Genomic DNA, 18,202 nt, shown 5'->3' with positions numbered 1-18,202 from the left:
TGCAATATTCTCGTATTCCGGCGAAACGCAACAATAAACGGCTGTGACGATACGCAAGCATGGGGAACATCGGAGGAAAGCTCGGTGTCTGTCATATTGCCACGCCCACTTCATTTTTATGTTGATGTATTCGGGTTTGACCAGCAAAGGCTGTCAGCAACACTCAGCGCAAACCGCACATCATTGTTCGAGAAGCTTCGCGATTATTGTAGATCATTTTGTTAAGATTTCGCGCAAGACGCGAACACTCGAGCTAATTGTAGACCTTGCGCGACAACCAGCGATAACGCTGGAATATTCGACGTCACATGTAAAATGTCGACGCGCTTCACTGCTTGTCAGTCGATCGACGGTCGACGCTCTGTTCGCCGCTATCAGTGTACTGCTGTAGTTGACCTTCAGTTTCCCGGCCACAAGTTCGGCCAAATAGTTTCATCTCTGACGTGCTGACTGCTGCCCTCGTCGACGTCACGACCACGTGACATCTGGTGGAGGTGCTGGTTCATCCATGTTCCGGACGCCCACACGCAGTCGGGATCCAAGTCCAAGTAGTCAAGAAGAAGAACTTCAAGACATCCCAGACCGTCGAACTCGCCGCCGGCAGCTAGGACTGAAGCCAGAGTACGGACCTCTTCCCGGCAACGCCAGGCAACCTAACCCTGTTACCTCGACTGTAACGGTGACCGACCCAGTAGCTCCAACATTGATCCAGCTACATCAGTCCCGGCAGCCGCCAACCTTCTACGGGTCATCGCTAGAAGATCCGGAGAGCTGGCTGGAATGGTACAACCGGGTCGCCGTTTTCAACAATTGGACAAGTGAAGACAAACTATGGCACCTGTATTTCGCCCCAGAAGACACCGCTCGGACATGGTTCGAGAACAGACAAGCCACCACCGGACCACAGCCTACCACCCGCAGACCAATGGCCTCGCCGAGCGGCTAAATAAGACCATCGCCGGCATGCTGGCCATGTACGTTGACGTCGAGCACAAGACGTGGGATGACATCCTTCCGTACGTGACCTTCGCATACAACACCGCTGTGCAAGAAACGACGCAGGTGACGCCTTACACGTTGGTCTACGGAAGGAGCCCAGCAACGACGCTTGACGCAATGCTGCCAACGGCCACCGACGAAGACAATCGCGACGTCGCTGCCTATTTGCGATGCGCAGAAGAAGCTCGACAGCTCGCCCGCCTGCGCATCAAGAACCAGCAGAGGGTCGACAGCCGCCACTATATTCTTCGACGACGCCACATGGAATACCAGCCCGGTGACCGTGTGTGGGTTTGGACGCCGATACGCCGTCGGGGACTTAGCGAGAACCTTCTTCGGCGATTCTTCGGGCCATACAAAGTGCTTCGACGTCTCGGTGCTCTAGGCTACGAGGTTATCCCGGACGATAATACGAGCTCTCATCATCATCGTGCACGGCGCTCTCAAAGGCGCCGTGCACGATGTGAAGTTGTCCATGTCGTGCGCCTTCAGCCGTTTTATGCGCGTTAGCGAACCTTAGGACTGCACCTTTTGCTTTATTATTGTAATTTCGCTTGTACTTATTGCTTGTTGTTTATGCTCTTGTTTTTTATGTTATGCCACAAGCATCGGGACGATGCTTTTTCAGAGGCGGGCAACGCCACGCCCGCTTCATGTTCTATTTTGATGTATTCGGGTTTGACCAGCAAAGACTGTCAGCAACGCTCTGCGCAAACCGGACATCATTGTTCGAGGAGCTTCGTGATTATTGTAGATCGTTTTGTTAAGATTTCGCGCAAGACGCGCACACTCGAACTAATTCTAGACCTTGCGCGACAACCAGCGATAACCCTGGAATATTCGACGTCACATGTATAAATGCCGACGCGCTTCACTGCTTGTCAGTTGATCGACGGTCAACGCTCTGTTCGCCGCTATCAGTGTATTGCTGTAGTTGACCTTCAGTTTTCCGGCCACAAGTTTGGCCAAATAAAGAGTTTCATCTCTGACGTGTTGCATGCTGCCCTCGTCGACGTCACGACCACGTGACAATAGGAATGACTCCCTTGCAGGCCGCGGCGGCTGCATTTTCGATGGAAGCATAAATATTTGAGGCCCGTGTGCTTAAATTTAGATGCACGTTAAAGAACCCTAGGTGGTCGAAATTTCCGGAGCATTCCACTACGTCGTGTCCCATAATCATGTCATGGTTGTGGGACGTTAAACCCCAGATAATATTATGACCGAATGACTCCCTGACGACAAGATATGAAAGCTGATGATGAAGAAAGGAAGTCGCATCCCAAGATGGGTGCGTGAGTGCACGAGGGCAGCACAAGAAACTGATTATGATGAAGGATGCCATCAATGAAACCCCGCACTGTACAAACACTGGAAGGCCGAATAAGAAATCCGTCAGCGCAGCGATAAGGAGGGCCATCGTGTGGCGTCTTTACTTTTCGCAAGCGGGAACACAAGTCCGCACTGAGGGCGGAAAGCGATGCGCCTGTGTCCAACAGTGCCTCAGTTCATACACCTTCAACATACCCCAGCAATATATTTGACGGACGTTCCGGAGGTGTTCCATACATTGCGAAAGATGCAGCTTTCCTTCCTGGATTTGCACTATTTAGTTTTCCAGTCGATGCCCAGGACTCGAAGCACCTGGTCGAAGTGCGGAAGAGGTGCGCCGCATCGGTGAAGGCGAGCGACGACGTGGGAATCGGGAACTACCAACTGCGCCGAAGTTCTGCGGGGACTGTGATCGAAGCGGGCTGTTCAGGTATGGGCGACGATATTGTTACGGGGAGTATTTATTCGGTAAGCACTGGTCGAGCTAACACTGCACACAGTGCACAGGAACGCAGGTCAGAAAGGCAGCTCCAGGCTCTGCCCTACAGCAACAACGTCGTCGTCGTCTTCATCCAACCGGTATCAATGCGGCGCCCGTGCATTAGTGACCTTTCCATACCCGTGACATTACCCCGGCCGGCAAAACACCGTCCCGGTACCTGTTATGGTTAGAAGGGCGTGTCACCGTTGTAGGGCTTCAGGCGAGAAACATGCACGATGTCGTAGCCATCGATGAGTTTATGGTCGGGGAAATGTCATAGGTGAGAGGTGTCACCTGGCGCAAGACTCTATAGGGCCCAAAGTATCGCGACAGAAGCTTCTCGCAAAGGCCAACACGACGGGATGGGAGCCACAGTAGAACGAGAGAGCCCGGAGGAAGATCGGCATTCCTGTCTCGGCTATCATAGAGGGCCTTTTGTGCAGTCTGGGATGACGAGAACCGAGCGCGGGCAACTGTACGTGCGATGAGAGCACGGGTGATGGCATCTTGAGCGTATGAAGTGGTGGATGATGGGTCACACGGAAGCAGGGTGTCGAAAGGTAGTAAAAGATCACGGCCAAAGAGAAGATAAAAGGGTGAGTAGCCGGCAGTTTCATGACGCGACGAGTTGTAGGCGAAGGTGACGAACGGCAGAGCAATGTCTCAATCGCTGTGGTCGTAAGAAACGTACATGGAAAGCATGTCCGTCAGTGTGCGGTTGAGGCGTTCGGTAAGTCCGTTAGTCTGAGGGCGGTAAGACGTGGTGAAGTTGTGACGAGTAGCACAAGATCGAAGGAGGTCATCAACCACACGAGACAGGAAGCAGCGGCCACGCTCTGTGAGCAGGTGACGAGGAGCGCCATGCTGGAGAATTATGTCGTAGAGGAGGAAATCTGCCACGTCAGTCGCACAACTGGTCGGTATCGCTCGAGTGATTGCATAGCGAGTAGCATAATCCGTAGCTACTGCAATCCACTTATTACCTGTTGTCGAAGTCGGGAAGGGACCTAGCAAGTCCAACCCCACTCGATAAAACAGCTCGGCTGGGGCTTCAATAGGTTGAAGCCGCCCGGCATGGAGAGTTGCAGGTTTCTTTCGGCGCTGGCACAGGTCTCAAGCTGCAACGTAGCGGTGAACTGAACGATAAAGGTCCTTCCAGAATACATATTCGGCGACCATGGTCATAGGTTCTGGATACGCCTAAATGTCCAGAAGTTCGGGCATCGTGAAGTTCTTGCAGGACGTCTTTGCGCAGATGACGTGGGACGACGAGTAAAATTTCCGCGCCACCGGGGTGTAAGTTGCGGCAGTACAAAACGTTGTCTTGAAGCAAGAACGTTCTCAGTGAAGGGTCAGTATCGCCGGATCGAAGGCGGTCAATGATGGAGAGCAGCGATGGGTCGCGGCGTTGTTCATCCGCCACGTGTAGAAAGTCAGTGATTGATAAGACGCAGGCATCGGCTTCCACCTCAGTGGAGTTGGGTGGATTAACAGGGTGTCGTGACAAGCAGTCGGTATCGCTGTGCAACTTGCCAGATTTCTACACTACCGAGAACGTGTACTCCTGGAATCGTAATGCCAATCGGCCTAATCTTCCTGTAGGGTCCTTAAGTGTTGACAGCTAGCAGAGCGCATGTTGGTCTGTGATGACTTGGAACGGGCGTCCGTATAGGTACGGACGGAATTTCGCGATAGCCCAGACGAGAGCTAAGCACTCCCGCTCAGCAATTGAATAATTCCGTTCCGACTGTGACAGAAGGCGGCTAGCGTACGCTATCACACGGTTTGTGTCATTCTGTATCTGAGCGAGTATAGCACCAATGCCATGGCCACTTGCGTCGGAGCAAAGTTCTGTTCGAGCGGCTGGGTCAAAATGAGCCAGCACAGGTGCTGATGTGAGCGCGCAAATCAGCGGCCAAGGAAATGTTCTTGGCCGTCACCCCAGGAGAAAGCCATGTTCTTTCTGAGGAGATCCGTGAGTGGCCGTGAGATTTCCGCGAAGTTGATGACAAAACGGCGGAAGTACGAGCAGAGCCCCAGAAAGCTGCGGACTTCTTGTGTGGAACGTGGAACCGGGAATACGCGGACACCGCGGACTTTGTCAGGGTCGGGTTGGACACCAGCAGCGTCAACACGGTGGCCAAGCAGTTTAATCTGACGGCGTCCAAAGGTGCACCTCGAGGCATTAAGCTGGAGGCCAGCACAGCGAAAAACGTCAGGAATGGCCGACAGACGTGGAAGGTGGCTTTCAAAGGTGGCTTTCAAACAATGACATCGCCAGATAGTAAAGACAGGTCGACCACTTAAAACCGCGTCGGAGAGAGTCCATCATGCGTTCAAAAGTTGCAGGAGCATTGCGCAACACAAAAGGCATGACCTTAAATTGGTAAAAGCCGTCGGGTGTGATGAATGCTGTCTTCTCGCGGTCGCGGTCATCGACAGAAATTTGCCAGTAACCAGATCGAAGGTCATGTGATGAGAAATACTTGGCACCATGGAGGCAATCGAGCGCATCATCGATTCGAGGTAGAGGATAGACGTCCTTCTTGGTGATTCGATTGAGATGGCGATAGTCGGCGCAGAACCACCAGTTGTTATCCTTCTAATTAACAAGCACCACAGGTGATGCCCAGGGACTCGAGGAAGGCTCGATGACGTCTTTGTCGAGCATTTTCTCTACCGCCTTCTGTATACTTTGGCCCTCTGAGTGAGACACACAGTAAGAGCGTTTGTGAAGGGGACTGGTGTCGCCGGTATCGATATGGTGGGATACGACGCGTGTGTGGCCCAGGGGACGGTCGTCGTTGTCAAAAATGTCGAAGTAAGAAAAGAGAACACTGCGGAGTGCTTCAACTTGGGAAGGTAACAGGTGACTGGCTATTATTTGGTCCAGGAATGCCTTACTGTGCGCGGTTATGACAGGCTCGGCTACGGTCTTGGTGTCAGGGGTGAAAGCTGATAACGTACATTGCTCAACAATTGAGCGTTCTGCTAAAGCAATGCCTTTAGGAAGGACCTGGACCGACGTAGAGAAGTTTAGAATAGGGAGAAGCGTCCTGTTGTTGGCAACACCCACTATAGTATGCGGAAGTGCGATGTTGCGGGAAAGGGTGACGTCAATGAGGCGAGCTACCAGATAGTTGCCATGAGGAACTGGTGGGAACGGCGACAAAGGGATGTACATAGCAGCCTGAGGCGGTAGCCATAGACACTCCATGGACCGTAGCTGTGTGCGATTTGCAGAAGCGACATCAGAGTACAAAGGCAACTCGAGCCGTAAAGTGCCGGCGGAACAATCGATGAGGGCCGAGGGCGCGGTCAGGAAATCAATGCCAAGAATGACATCTTGTGGGCAAGCGTCAAGAACTGCGAAGAGAACTGAAGTATGGTGGCCGGCAACAGTGACGCGGGCGGAGCACATACCAAGAACTGATGTTCGGCTGCCGTCGGTCACTCGCACTGTAGGAGACACAGCGGCTGTGAGAACATTTTTCAGGCGGGATCGAAGATGATAACTCATAACGGATATGTGGGCGCCAGTGTCGATTACAGCATTAAGGGTCTGGCGTTCGATGAGAACAGTAAGTAAATTTCGTCTGGAATTAGCAGTCGGTAGAGGTTTTTTCGGTCCGAGTTGTCAATGCAGCGCCACCTCCAGGCGCTGCATGCGCTAGTTTCCCGAGACCTGTCTAGAATAAGCCGGCGATGGAGAGCGGCGGCGTTGAGGGGAGCGTGCCTGGCGACCTTGAGGCGACGAGCAGCGGCTGGATCAGTGTCTCTGTCCGACGACGTCAGCGTAGGATGGTTCGGAGCGTAGAGACGAACGGCGAGGTGGGGGTCATCAAGGTGGTCATCAGCAAAACGTGGTGGTGAATACTGTCCGCGATCTTGATGACGGTCGTTTGGAAAACTTGCTCGGGAATACCATTTGTTGCGGCAGTGGCCGGAAATGTGACCAACACGAGAGCAAGAAAAGCAGATTGGCCCAACATCTGGTGTGCGCCCCTCTGATGGATTTCGGTAGCGTGGTGGGAAGCGTGGAACTGAAGTGGCAGCAGCAACAATTGGGGCGGCGTCTTGCTAAGTGCTATGGGCGGGAGTGCACAGGGGCTGGGGTGTGTGGCTGGTGGTTTGGGGAACTAGGACGCCCATGTTCGCAAACTCTTGTCGCACGACGGCTTGAATAAGCGATATGGTTGCCAAGTTGTCTTGCGCAGGGTGCTGATAAGTTGCGGGGGCCATGGCTTCCAGCTCCTGGCGAGCAATACTTGTGATGTTGGTAAGATTCCCGAATGGATGCGGCGTCACAGGATCTTCCCAGGAAGAAGTCGCAGCGGTGTTCGGGAGTCGGTTGAAGCGTTGAGTAATCGGCCTGCGTTTAGCTTGCTCAAACCGCCGACATTCAGTGATGATTGAGTCAACGGTGGAACAGTTCTTACAGATTAATATGTTGAAGGCATCGTCAGCTATGCCCTTCAACACGTTGCTGACCTTGCCAACCTCTGTCATATCTGTGTGAGTCTTACGGCACAGGGCTTGTTCGTCTTGGATGTACGCACCGTATGACTCCGTGAATGATTGAACTCGCGACGCGAGTTCCTGCCTGGCTGCCATCTGTCGAGCAAGTGAGCGGCCGAACAAGTCACGGAGCTTCTCGTCGACGTCAGTTGTGTCCGTGCCGCAAAATGTGCCAGGGTCAAGGATGTGGGAAGGGATCACGGGTGGCGGAGCTGGCGTGGACTGCGGGGACTGCGCGCCGTCGTCAGGCGTCGTGGCTGGATTAAGGCGGCGTCCGCTAAAGAGATCCGGAGTCGGGTTGTTGTAAGACCCGCAACCTCCACCACAAAGATGTTACGGGGAGTATTTATTCGGTAAGCACTGGTCGAGCTAACACTGCACAGGTCAAAAAGGCAGCTCCAGACTCTGCCCCACAGCAACAACGTCGTCGTCGTCTTCATCCAACCGGTATCAATGCGGCGTCGGTGCCATAGTGACATTTCCATACCCGTGACAATATTGCTGTCCCGTGGTGTAAAACTCTTCATGTTCAGTCTTCGCACCCTCGTCTTTCGTCTTGCTGACGGCGTCGGCAGAATCTTGAAATGTGGCCACGGATGCCGCAATACAATCAAAGCGGACGAAGAGTGCACCAGGCGTTGTAAGGCTGGACCGGCGCTTGTGGTGGGAAGGAGTTGAGTGAATCCTGTACTCCATGCGCCTGTAGTGCGCGTCTGCTGGGGCGGTGGTGTCATAGCAGCAATTTGAGCATAAGTTCGCGTTGGCGCGAGTTGCGAGCTTGGGACTTGCGTGCCGGTCATATCAGCCAGTTTTTCCCTCACGACCTCACGTAGGTTGGCACCAGGTGGTGTCGGACGAACCTCAATATGGCACGGCGAAGCGTGCGCACGGAGTCCCTCCCGGATGATCGAGCTAATCAATGCACGCATCTCTAACTCCTTGCTTGGCCTCAGGCCAGACACGTCAGGTTGCAAGCGTGTGGTCTGAAGCTCATCGAGGCGCTGACAGGCAGTGACAATATCGGCTACGGACGTGGGTTCTGCACGAGTGCATTGATAGCGACAGTCTGAATACCTTTGAGCAGGTGGCGCACACGGCCGTTCTCTGCCGTTCAGCTGTCGACGTGACGGCAGAGAGTAAGGGCATCTTCTATGTAAGAAGTGTATGACTCCCTCGTGTGTTGAACACGCCCAACAAACCTCTTCGCGATATCTGAGCGCACAGACGGGATGGCAAATATCTGGCGTAGCTGAAGTGTAAAATGGGCCCAGTTCGGGAACTCTGTCGCATGGTTGAAGCTTTGCGACACCTGTGAGGTAAAATGCAACGCGGGTGAGTTTCGAAGGCTCATTCCAGTGGTTGATGGCACTCACGCAGTCTCATACTCCTCCAGCCAGCCTTCAACGTCCTCACGACGAAGCCGAGCGAGCATTGGTGGATCCTTTTGATGACCATCCAAGAAAGTTTGCCGCCCGGGCGAGCATTGGGGTTGCTGCCGTGGTGGGGTGATCGTCTTGCGACATCGCCAAACGCAGGTTGTATAAGCGACGTCCCGAAAGAAGATCCAGGGTGTGTCCTAGGTGAAGCTGGAGATGATCGGATAGCATGAGAGGATTCAGGGACCGGACAGCACTCTCCACCACTTTTGAGGCAACGTTTAGAACGTTCAAGACACTTCTTTGTTGCCTCGAGTATGAGTCTCACAACTTCAAACCCAAGCGGTGATTATGAGTGTGTACATGAGAAGATGTATGTCTGCAGTGTTGCTGATTCACCCGCCGGCCGACGCACCAACACGCGTCATTGTAGACGCGTCGATCACGGCAGTTGGCGCAGCACTCAAGCAGCGCGATGACATAGACAGGAGACCATTGAGCCTTTCGAAATGCCTGAGACTGGCACGAACTCGCTATAGCACGTTTTGGAGAGAGATCCTAGCCATCTTTCACACTGCCATCTTTCATACCTTATTTCATGCAGGGCTGCACCTTTTACATTGTGAGTGACCAGGAGCCGTTCACCCTCGTCTTCAAGAACGGCAGTTTGTCCTACACAGAACATGACATTGGAAGGTTTTATATTGCCCATTTTTCTGCAGAAATCGTCACATCTCATGGATCGAAGGACAGGGAGGTGGAACTTCTTAAGCTTCTCTATATCGTACTAATCATCCTCATTTAGCTTTGGTGTTTCAGCAAGCAACTTTGCGTGCTGAAAGCTTGCAGTGTAGCTAAATCTACTGCTTGATAGCATTCAGCCTGCAGCTTGCGCTGAAGCGCACGCACAGACGGCAGAGCCAACGCGCCGTCCATGGCGACTGAGCGATCAAGCGCCGGCGAAGCAGTCGGTAATTCTGAACTAGTGGTCGGACACTTCGGCCAGTTTAGGTACTAATTATAAAACGCTGCGTGGACGTTGGTACTCAAGCGAAAGTTCAGTCACTCCTACACATGTGGTTTTAGCTTTTCAACCTACGTTGCAATAAAGAAAAGTGGTGCAGTTATGTGCAGAAATAAAATCTGTGCTGGGCAATTTTCTTTTATTGACGTCCAATATATTTATTGACTTTGTTTATTCGTTACGTCATCGCATGCTGCGTTCGCTCGTATCACTCCGGCTGCCATTCTCTTCGTCGGCGCCTGGCGCTTTCGCTGTTTGTATCTGCCCACTTTTTAGTAACTTCTGAAGCTGAATTTTCTGGTTTTTGTGCCCGTTGAAGTGCCGACATTGTCCGAAAAGAGGGAGGAAAGAGCTCAAGGCGTGCTCATCGGCTGAGTAGTGCGAGAACTCGGAGATTAACAGTGAGGCCAAATTTTCAATGCGGATCACTTAAGGGCCTGGGCTGTCTTCTCCTGTCATCTGTCTGCTGTCATCTCATGTCGCCAGGTAACACACAGGCAAAAGTTTTTATAGCGTAGCCATGAATAGCCTAGCGATGTATAGTATAAGAAGTGAGTTAGAAAGGGAAGTGAAGGTGACGAGGAGCGAAAGGAGGGGAGGAGGTAAAGCATACCATAGCCATGTATGGCTTCACGTAGGTAAAATCAGACATATATAGCATAGCCACGTATTGTGCCGTATAGCACAGGGGTGTGAAAGCGAAGTGAGCGTGAAGAGGAGTGAGACGAGGCTTTGGAAGAGGGGGGAGGGTAAGACATCGCGTTGGCGTGTAAAGTATAGAAGAGCAAGAAGCGGAGAAAGGGGAAGTGCGCGTGAGGCGTGTGCAACGGAGGAGGGTAGAGGGCGAGACTGCATCATAAATAAAGGGTTATTTTGCTGCCATGAATACCGAGAAGGCTGCATGTTTCCAACGCCAGCCCGTGAACGCCAGCGTCACCAATTGCCAGGCGCATCACTGCTGCACACCTTCTGCAACTTTCACGTTGAGTGCAACTGTATACAATTTTCCCGCTTCACAGCCTCCACCACGCCCAATACAGCGAGACATCTTCAATAAAACTTCCACTCACTCCGTGAGAAAGGTAAGCACACTTTTCCAGCGATGCTTGTATTCCAGCGATGCTTGTCGACATCGATGTGACTGTCATTGTACGCGAAAAAATCCTCCTTACCCACAGCTGGTATACCTGAAATCCTCCACTCCCGCAAGGGGCCTCCGGGATGACGCCACCCTCCCGGCCAACCACAAGCGCTCCCTCCATTCGGAAAAAAGAGGGTTTGCTCTCTCCGTGCACGCCGTGAACAGGGTGGAAAGTTTCGCATGCCACCTAATCCCACTAGAGGAGGGGTTGCTCAGCCGTCTTCACTCGTTATCAAAAAGCAAGCGCTACCATTATCGGTCAAAACAGCTATCAGACGGAATGAAAGATCTCCCATGGTTCCCTTCTAGCTGATAACATTTTTGTTTGACTTAGCGCCCTTCCCACGGGTGCCTTTACTGCTTTTATTTTTAGTAGGACGAAAGTGTTAGGGCAAGCGAAGGGCCAAAGGTCACGTGACATCCTGGAAGCCTTGTAAATAGCTAGACATAGCCTAGATAAGCGTGTGAGTGAAACATCTGTGTATCACATTAAGAAAGAGCCTAATTTTCTTGGGTACATAGAGGTCTTGGTGGCAGAGTGTATATCGTCACGTGGTCGTGTCTGTTATTGCCTACGCGCGTTGTTCATGGAGGCAAGTTTGTATGACTTCAATAAATTAATTGTGAGAGGCCTTCGTCATGTCTACTTCAACTCTGGTGCCTCGTCCCAAGCGCAGTTTTTCACCTAAGATATGCAGACGCCAGCTTGGTGCTCTTGCGCATCAAAGAAAGAGAGCGTTTGTTAACTTTGAGTGCAAAAGATGGGCGAATTGGTTGTGCAGTGGAGAAAGAAATTGACAGGGTAAGGTGCATAACTTAAGAACATAGCTAGGAATGGTTATTCCTTCTTTAACAAAGCTGTTATAGCCCGATGTAATGTGTAGTGACCCAAAAGTATCATCATCATCATGAACCGGCGCGCGCTCTATTCTTCTTCCTCTTCGTACTCTTCTTCATCTTCCGCTTCCCTTTCAGGACGCGTGCGCCGATTTGTCCAGCGTATAGCAAAGGCGAAGCACAAAGCGAGGGATAGATGTAAGGGTGAGGAGGAAGGCCAAGAAAGAGAGAGAGACAGAAACAAAGAAAGATGTAAAAGAATAGAAAATCTTGGCCGAAAAAAATCCTCCTGAGGCGGCGTCATTCGCACAAGCGTGCCCACAATCCGAAGGGTCTTGACCACTCGGTATCCAGGCACGCTGCCAGAACATAGCGTGGCATTTTATACTGTCATATAGCAAGGAGGTATAAAAGGGAAGTGAAAGGAGGAGGAGAGATACGAGGGTGATGAGAACAAAAAATGAGAAGGGGGAGAGTAAAGAATAGCATGTAAATAATGAGAAAGAGAGAGAAAGAAATGCAAAAAGAGAAAGCAACAGAGAGAAAAAAGATAGAAAGACGAAGGAGGCGGGAAATACAGAGAGAGTGACACAAAGGTAGGAAATAAAAGAATAGAAAGAAAGAGAGAAAGGAATAGAAATAAACGGAGAAGAGAAAGGAAAAGAAATAGACAGAGGAAGAAAGAGAAAACTAAAGAGGGACGAAGAAGGCCGCCCAGCTCTATAGAGAAATATAGAAAAATAGAGAAAAGGTTTCCCAGCGAGTGGCGACGGGCCCGTACATCGCAGTGTCAAGCTTTTCGCGACTTAGTGCAAACTTTCCGCATATTTTATTTTGAGGCAGTCAATGGCAGTGACAAATGTTTTATGGCTGACTTGCGTAAGATGACAATACACCATGATGTAAGATAACTGCAAGCTATCGAAATAACATTCTATGAAAAGAGCCGCATAGACATGCCGAAGACTTCTTGCTATGTATGGACTAGGTTGCCGCTAAATCATATCAATCGGGTCCTAAAAAACAGCGCGAGAGGGTTCGATGAGAAACGCAAGCACGACAAGCTTCAATGTTACGAAACATTGCTTTATTAATACTTTATTGATTTTGTACTTGTGATAGTAATTCAGGCGGCATTGCTATTAGTCTATCATTTCGAAATCCTTCAGCACACTTCTATTGTTGCTAGAACAGCGGCCAGCGCATTGTTTTCGTGGACCTATAGGATGTTCATACGTAAACTTGCTCAATCTTCTTTCAAAAGTTGTGTATAGCGAACACAAGAGGATGTTAGAATGATAAACCTTGCAGGTTACATCCAGAAAGTTGTGCAAGAATTACGGTTGTTCGGCACTCTTGCGGTAAGTGGTTTCATTGACATGGAAAGATCGGAGGTGGGCAAGGGACTCCATTCGGAAAAGCCATCGATATTCTGAGTAGCGCTATGAATGGATGCTCTAGAAAAGTTGAAATGTTTGCTCTTTTTTATTGAGGAGACTTCAGAAGTCTCATGAACGATGACCTCCAGCCGACCATTAAGTTAATAGAATATCTCTGACATTTACCACATGCTTCAAACAGAGCACACGAAGCTGAGTGCATGCAAGAGAAATGCATAAAAAATGATTAGCATATTACATCAGTCTTCAAAACCGCTTCAAAAAGCATCGCTTCAATCATGGCTGTCCTGATGAATTAAATGCAGTCGATTTCAGTTTCTTTTACAAGTGACTTTCCCAGGTCTCGAAACAAGGCTTCGATAATAAGTTTGTGCACAACTCTCTCCTTGACCAACATCAAACGACGATCAATCATCGACATGACGCTTTCTTGAACGTTTCATGTTTGTCGAAAAAAATTTGAAGATAGCAGTCCCTAATCAAAGGACAACAAACACGCTCTCAGCTCTCCGCATCTGGCAGTGGAACCGTCGTGCGTACCGTGCACGCTGTGCTACCTCACAAGAATTTGTCAGGCAAGACCCTGCCAACCTTATACCACTACAAGAAACAAACAGAACGTCCGCCTATGACAGTACAATCTCATGATACAGCAATTGGAACCGGTCAACACATTTATCGAACATACCGTCATAGAATTACCACTGCAAAGGAAATCGCACAAGAGTCTTATCGTTGCCAGCGTCTACAGCTGGTAGTGATAAGACTCTTGGCAGTGATAAGACCAACTGACAGCTGGCAGCTAGAAGACCAACTGGCAGAATTCGACCTCTTGGTGCGAGAACTGAAGAAAAGCTCCGGTGGTCATCAAAGTAATCGTTATAATAGGATACTTCAACGCCCCTCACACGGCTTCAGACTACTATGCCACCACAAAGAAAGCGCCCGAGTACGCGACATTGCTCAGCAGCACAGACTAATTCTGTGGAACTGCCCAATCCAGAAAACAAGGGTGTGGAATAGTGTCTTCAGAGGCACAAAACCACATCTTGCGTTCAGGCTAAACGAGCGCTCGGCAGAGTGGAGCCCTCTCCTAGAAATCCAAGGCAACGAACACCACATCGTCCATTTAACCATATTACCCTCTCGCAAGCCCACCAAGATTGGCACTGCCCAAATAATGGAGTGGAAATAATTAAGAGACGCTCTAAGTGTAAGATCACCATGGATAACATAAACGATAGGTTAAGAAGGGTCTCGACATGGCCGACCACGTCAAGGACCTTCGGAACTATTCGAGTACATGGTGCACAACCGGCTAACTCCATAACTCGAAGACAAGGGATATTTTCCGAACACAATGTTCGGAGTCAGGCAACAGTTGTCAACGTAAGACATGTTCCTTCTGCTCAAGGAAGACCTTATCTCTCACCTGAGGACCAGAAGCAAATATCCAACAGTAGCCAACGATATAAAGGGAGCTTTTGACTACGTAAGTCACGACGCTGTCATCTGCAATCTCGAACGGGTCTTGGATATACAACTACGTGAGGAATTTTCTCACGCACTGCACGTCCGCAGTGGGAATATAGAGCCTCCGCAGGGACAATTTCCGACTATCGAGCAGAGGTACGCCGAAGGGTTCGGTCATTTCGTCGTTGCTCTTCAACGTTCCCTTCATAAAACTACTCAGGCTGCTCGACGCTACACCACACCTACGACGTGCTTTTAAATGCGAAGCATTTCTTAGCGAACTTCAGCGACTTTGGGCGTATCTATCTATCTATCTATCTATCTATCTATCTATCTATCTATCTATCTATCTATCTATCTATCTATCTATCTATCTATCTATCTATCTATCTATCTATCTATCTATCTAGCCGCCTACGACTTTGCGCTCTCCTGGCCGTATCGTTAATGGGATTTATACCAAAATTGGTATGGCATAACATGACTGTATGACAAACATGAATGACTGGTCATATCACGAAAATCATGAATAACTCGTCATGAAAACCATGATTTACACGCCATGGCCATTGTGCTCCTGAGGCCGTTTTCTTAACTTCATATATTCAAAAATTGCTACGATGAGACATTACTGTATGACCAACACAAATGGCAGGGGGTAATATTAAAATCATAACCTGCATGTCATGTAGAACATCATTTACATGACACGCTCATGGCGTGCTGACGGCCGTTTCGCTAGCTTGATATACGCCAAATTTGTACTGCACGACGTGACTGTATGATGAACACAAATGACAGGTCTTAACATATGAATAATGACATGCATATTATATACAGCATTATTTGCTTCTTGCTGACTGCTTCGCATTACATCGGTTCCTACAGTGCGTGGGCGCTGCCGGTTTTTTATGCAGACGATATCACTTTATGGACAAGGGCCTCAAATACCGGAACGCAAGAAATGTACCCACAGGAAGTCATAGATTCTATCGAGAGGCGCATGCGTAATTGGGGCTTCCGATGCGCTCCTGAGAAGACGGAACACCTCCCCATGAAGTCCAGAATGAGAGGCCGGCCAGCCGCCTACGATAAACGTGATCCCAGAGTCACCTTCAACGGAAAGCCCATCCAGACAGTAGAAACGTTACGAGTGATGAGGCTCCACATCCTCAAAAGATGGTTCGGGTGCTGCCGCGTTTCCTCGACTATCTCGTCAGGAACGTATCTCGTCAGGATAATAGCAAACTCTAGAAGCGGCCTAAAGGAACAAGACATGCTACGTGTGATGCAAGATCTCCTCAGCGGTCGAATAACCTAGGGAACTTCCTATCTCGCGCTGAAAAACGCGGACGTAGAGAAGCTCAACATCATAACATGTAAGGCCACCGAAACTGCTTTGGTGTTACCATTCACGGCTTCTGCTGCGAAATTTTTCAAGATGCGCGTACACAACACCTAGCAGGCACTAGCTGATGTGCACAAGCCTAATCAACTAGAGTGCCTAAATATCTCGCCCACTGGAAGACCAGCACTTCAACGGCTGAAGAACGGTGAAACTTTCGCAGCCAACACAGACACGGAGCGAAGAGAACGTTCTGCACTGCACGAATCCCCCGCATCATGCACATCACGCATCAAAAGGAAAGATACAAGCCCGAGTGAATGGTCCACGGCGAAATCGCAGCCTCGATCCGGACGCCAGATATAACTATGCAGCAAAATATTCCAATAGAAACGCATATGCTTTGAGCGCCATTAGTGCGAGCGCCTTTTACGATCGCAGACATCCAATGACATGCGCCATTCGCATTATACAAGCGCCATCTGTCATCTTTATACAGCAAGTCTAAGAAATACATGAAACGCTATCTAGTGAGCAATTATTTAAAGTAGAGCTGGCTACATTCATACTACTACAGAGGAGGGAACGACCCACACCCTAAGAAACTTCGCCCCTAAAAACTTGTCATTCCTTTACTTCTGCCGGATTAATGCTCCCAGTCCGAAGGATGATGCGCCGGCGGTGACGACTATTTTTCTTTCGATGGGTCGTAGACTCCAAGGACAGGACGGGATGAGAGCACCGAGTTCCACCTGTTGAATGCCTGCTCTTGTGGAGCACCCCAAGCAAATTCTTGCTTTTTTGACAACTGGATTGTGAGTGGCCGCCGAATATCAGAGAGATTAGCAACGAATCTCGCGAGTTATGTTGCCATTCCGAGAGCTTGTGGCGGCAGCAACATCGGCGTCGCAAAGAAGAGGACGGAGACGCTCGCTCTTGCACGAGGCAGGTGCCGCTGCCACGGGCCTGCGCGCGCTTGCGTTCGAAAGAAAGAGATTAAAATACTTCTGATCAAGGCGGTCGTGTCGGGCTCGCTCTCTCTCTGGTAAGGCCGAGATTTCGCCGGTCTGTGAGGTCGCTCATCGCCACAGTTTGGTGACCCGGACGTGATCGTGGCCATAAGTTTCCGTGGCAGAAGCGACCATGGAACAGACTGACGGTACAAGTTCTCGAGACCAGAATCTTCCCGAGCAACGCGGTGAGCCTTCCTGCTCAGCCATCGCTGTCCGCCTTCCTCAGTACTGGAACCAGCATCCTTCGGCGTGGTTTCTTTAGGCGCAAACACAATTTCAAGTTGCTGGTATCCGCTCCCAAGCTACGAAGCTCCACTACGCTGTTGCGGCACTCTCGCCCACCGCCATTGACGAAGTAGCGGATCTGTTGAGCAACCCGCTGTCTGCGAGCGCCTACGACGATCTCAAGACGACCCTGCTACAGCGCACGGCATTTTCGCAGCGTTCTCGCATACAGCAGCTTCTGTCCGCTGAAGAACTCGGCGACCGACGCCCCAGCCAACTTCTTCGCCGAATGAAGCAGCTGCTCGGAGACAACGCGAGATCCGTCGACGACGTGCTGTTACGCGAGCTGTTTCTACAACGACTGCCGGCTAACGTGCAGATGGTTCTGGCAACAGCTTCTACCGTGGACCTCACCGGACTTGCCGCGTTGGCCGACAAGGTGATGGCAGTATCCACGCCAGCCATCGCAGCCACGACAGCGTCGACTGGTGAGAGTACCACCACGTTGCGAACTCTGCCGTCTTTTTCGACAGCCCAGTCGCCGCTCGACGCCCTGTGCGAGCGCCTCGAACGCATCGTCTACGCAGCAGAACATCGCCGCGCGTCACCTCACCGTTCCAGCCACCGAAGTTCCAGCAAGCCGAGACGCACACCCACTAGCCGTGACGCATCACCAACGCCTGGCATCTGCTCTACCATCGCCGTTTTGGAAACGACGCTCGTCACTGCCGCCGTCCTTGTGCGTGGCAGGGAAACAGGCCGGCCGACCTCAGACGGCGACCAGCGGTCCGGCCCAGCACACAAGTCGCCTCTTCTACCTCACTGACAGAGCCACAGGACAACGTTTCCTTGTCGACACTGGTGCAGACACTGGTGCATTATTCCTGCTCAACGCTCCGACCGAAAAACGACACCTGTGTCGTTTTTGCAAGCCGTCAACGGTACCAAGATTCCAGTTTACGCATCACGCTCCGTCACACTCAATCTTGGCCTCCGACGAGCGTTTCGCTAGATTTTCCTGGTTGCAGATGTCCGACG

General features: G+C 50.7%; 1 pseudogene; it reads left to right on the top strand.

Moving 5' to 3' along the window:
• The first annotated feature begins 17,069 nt into the window (after window positions 1-17,069).
• Window positions 17,070-17,990, top strand: LOC119398688 (uncharacterized; annotated as a pseudogene).
• The last annotated feature ends 212 nt before the right edge of the window (window positions 17,991-18,202 follow it).

Source organism: Rhipicephalus sanguineus, chromosome 7 (genome assembly GCF_013339695.2).
Source record: "Rhipicephalus sanguineus isolate Rsan-2018 chromosome 7, BIME_Rsan_1.4, whole genome shotgun sequence".
In the NCBI taxonomy this organism is placed as follows: domain Eukaryota; kingdom Metazoa; phylum Arthropoda; class Arachnida; order Ixodida; family Ixodidae; genus Rhipicephalus; species Rhipicephalus sanguineus.
Note: the sequence above shows the minus strand (reverse complement) of the source record. Positions and strands in the feature narration are given on the sequence as shown.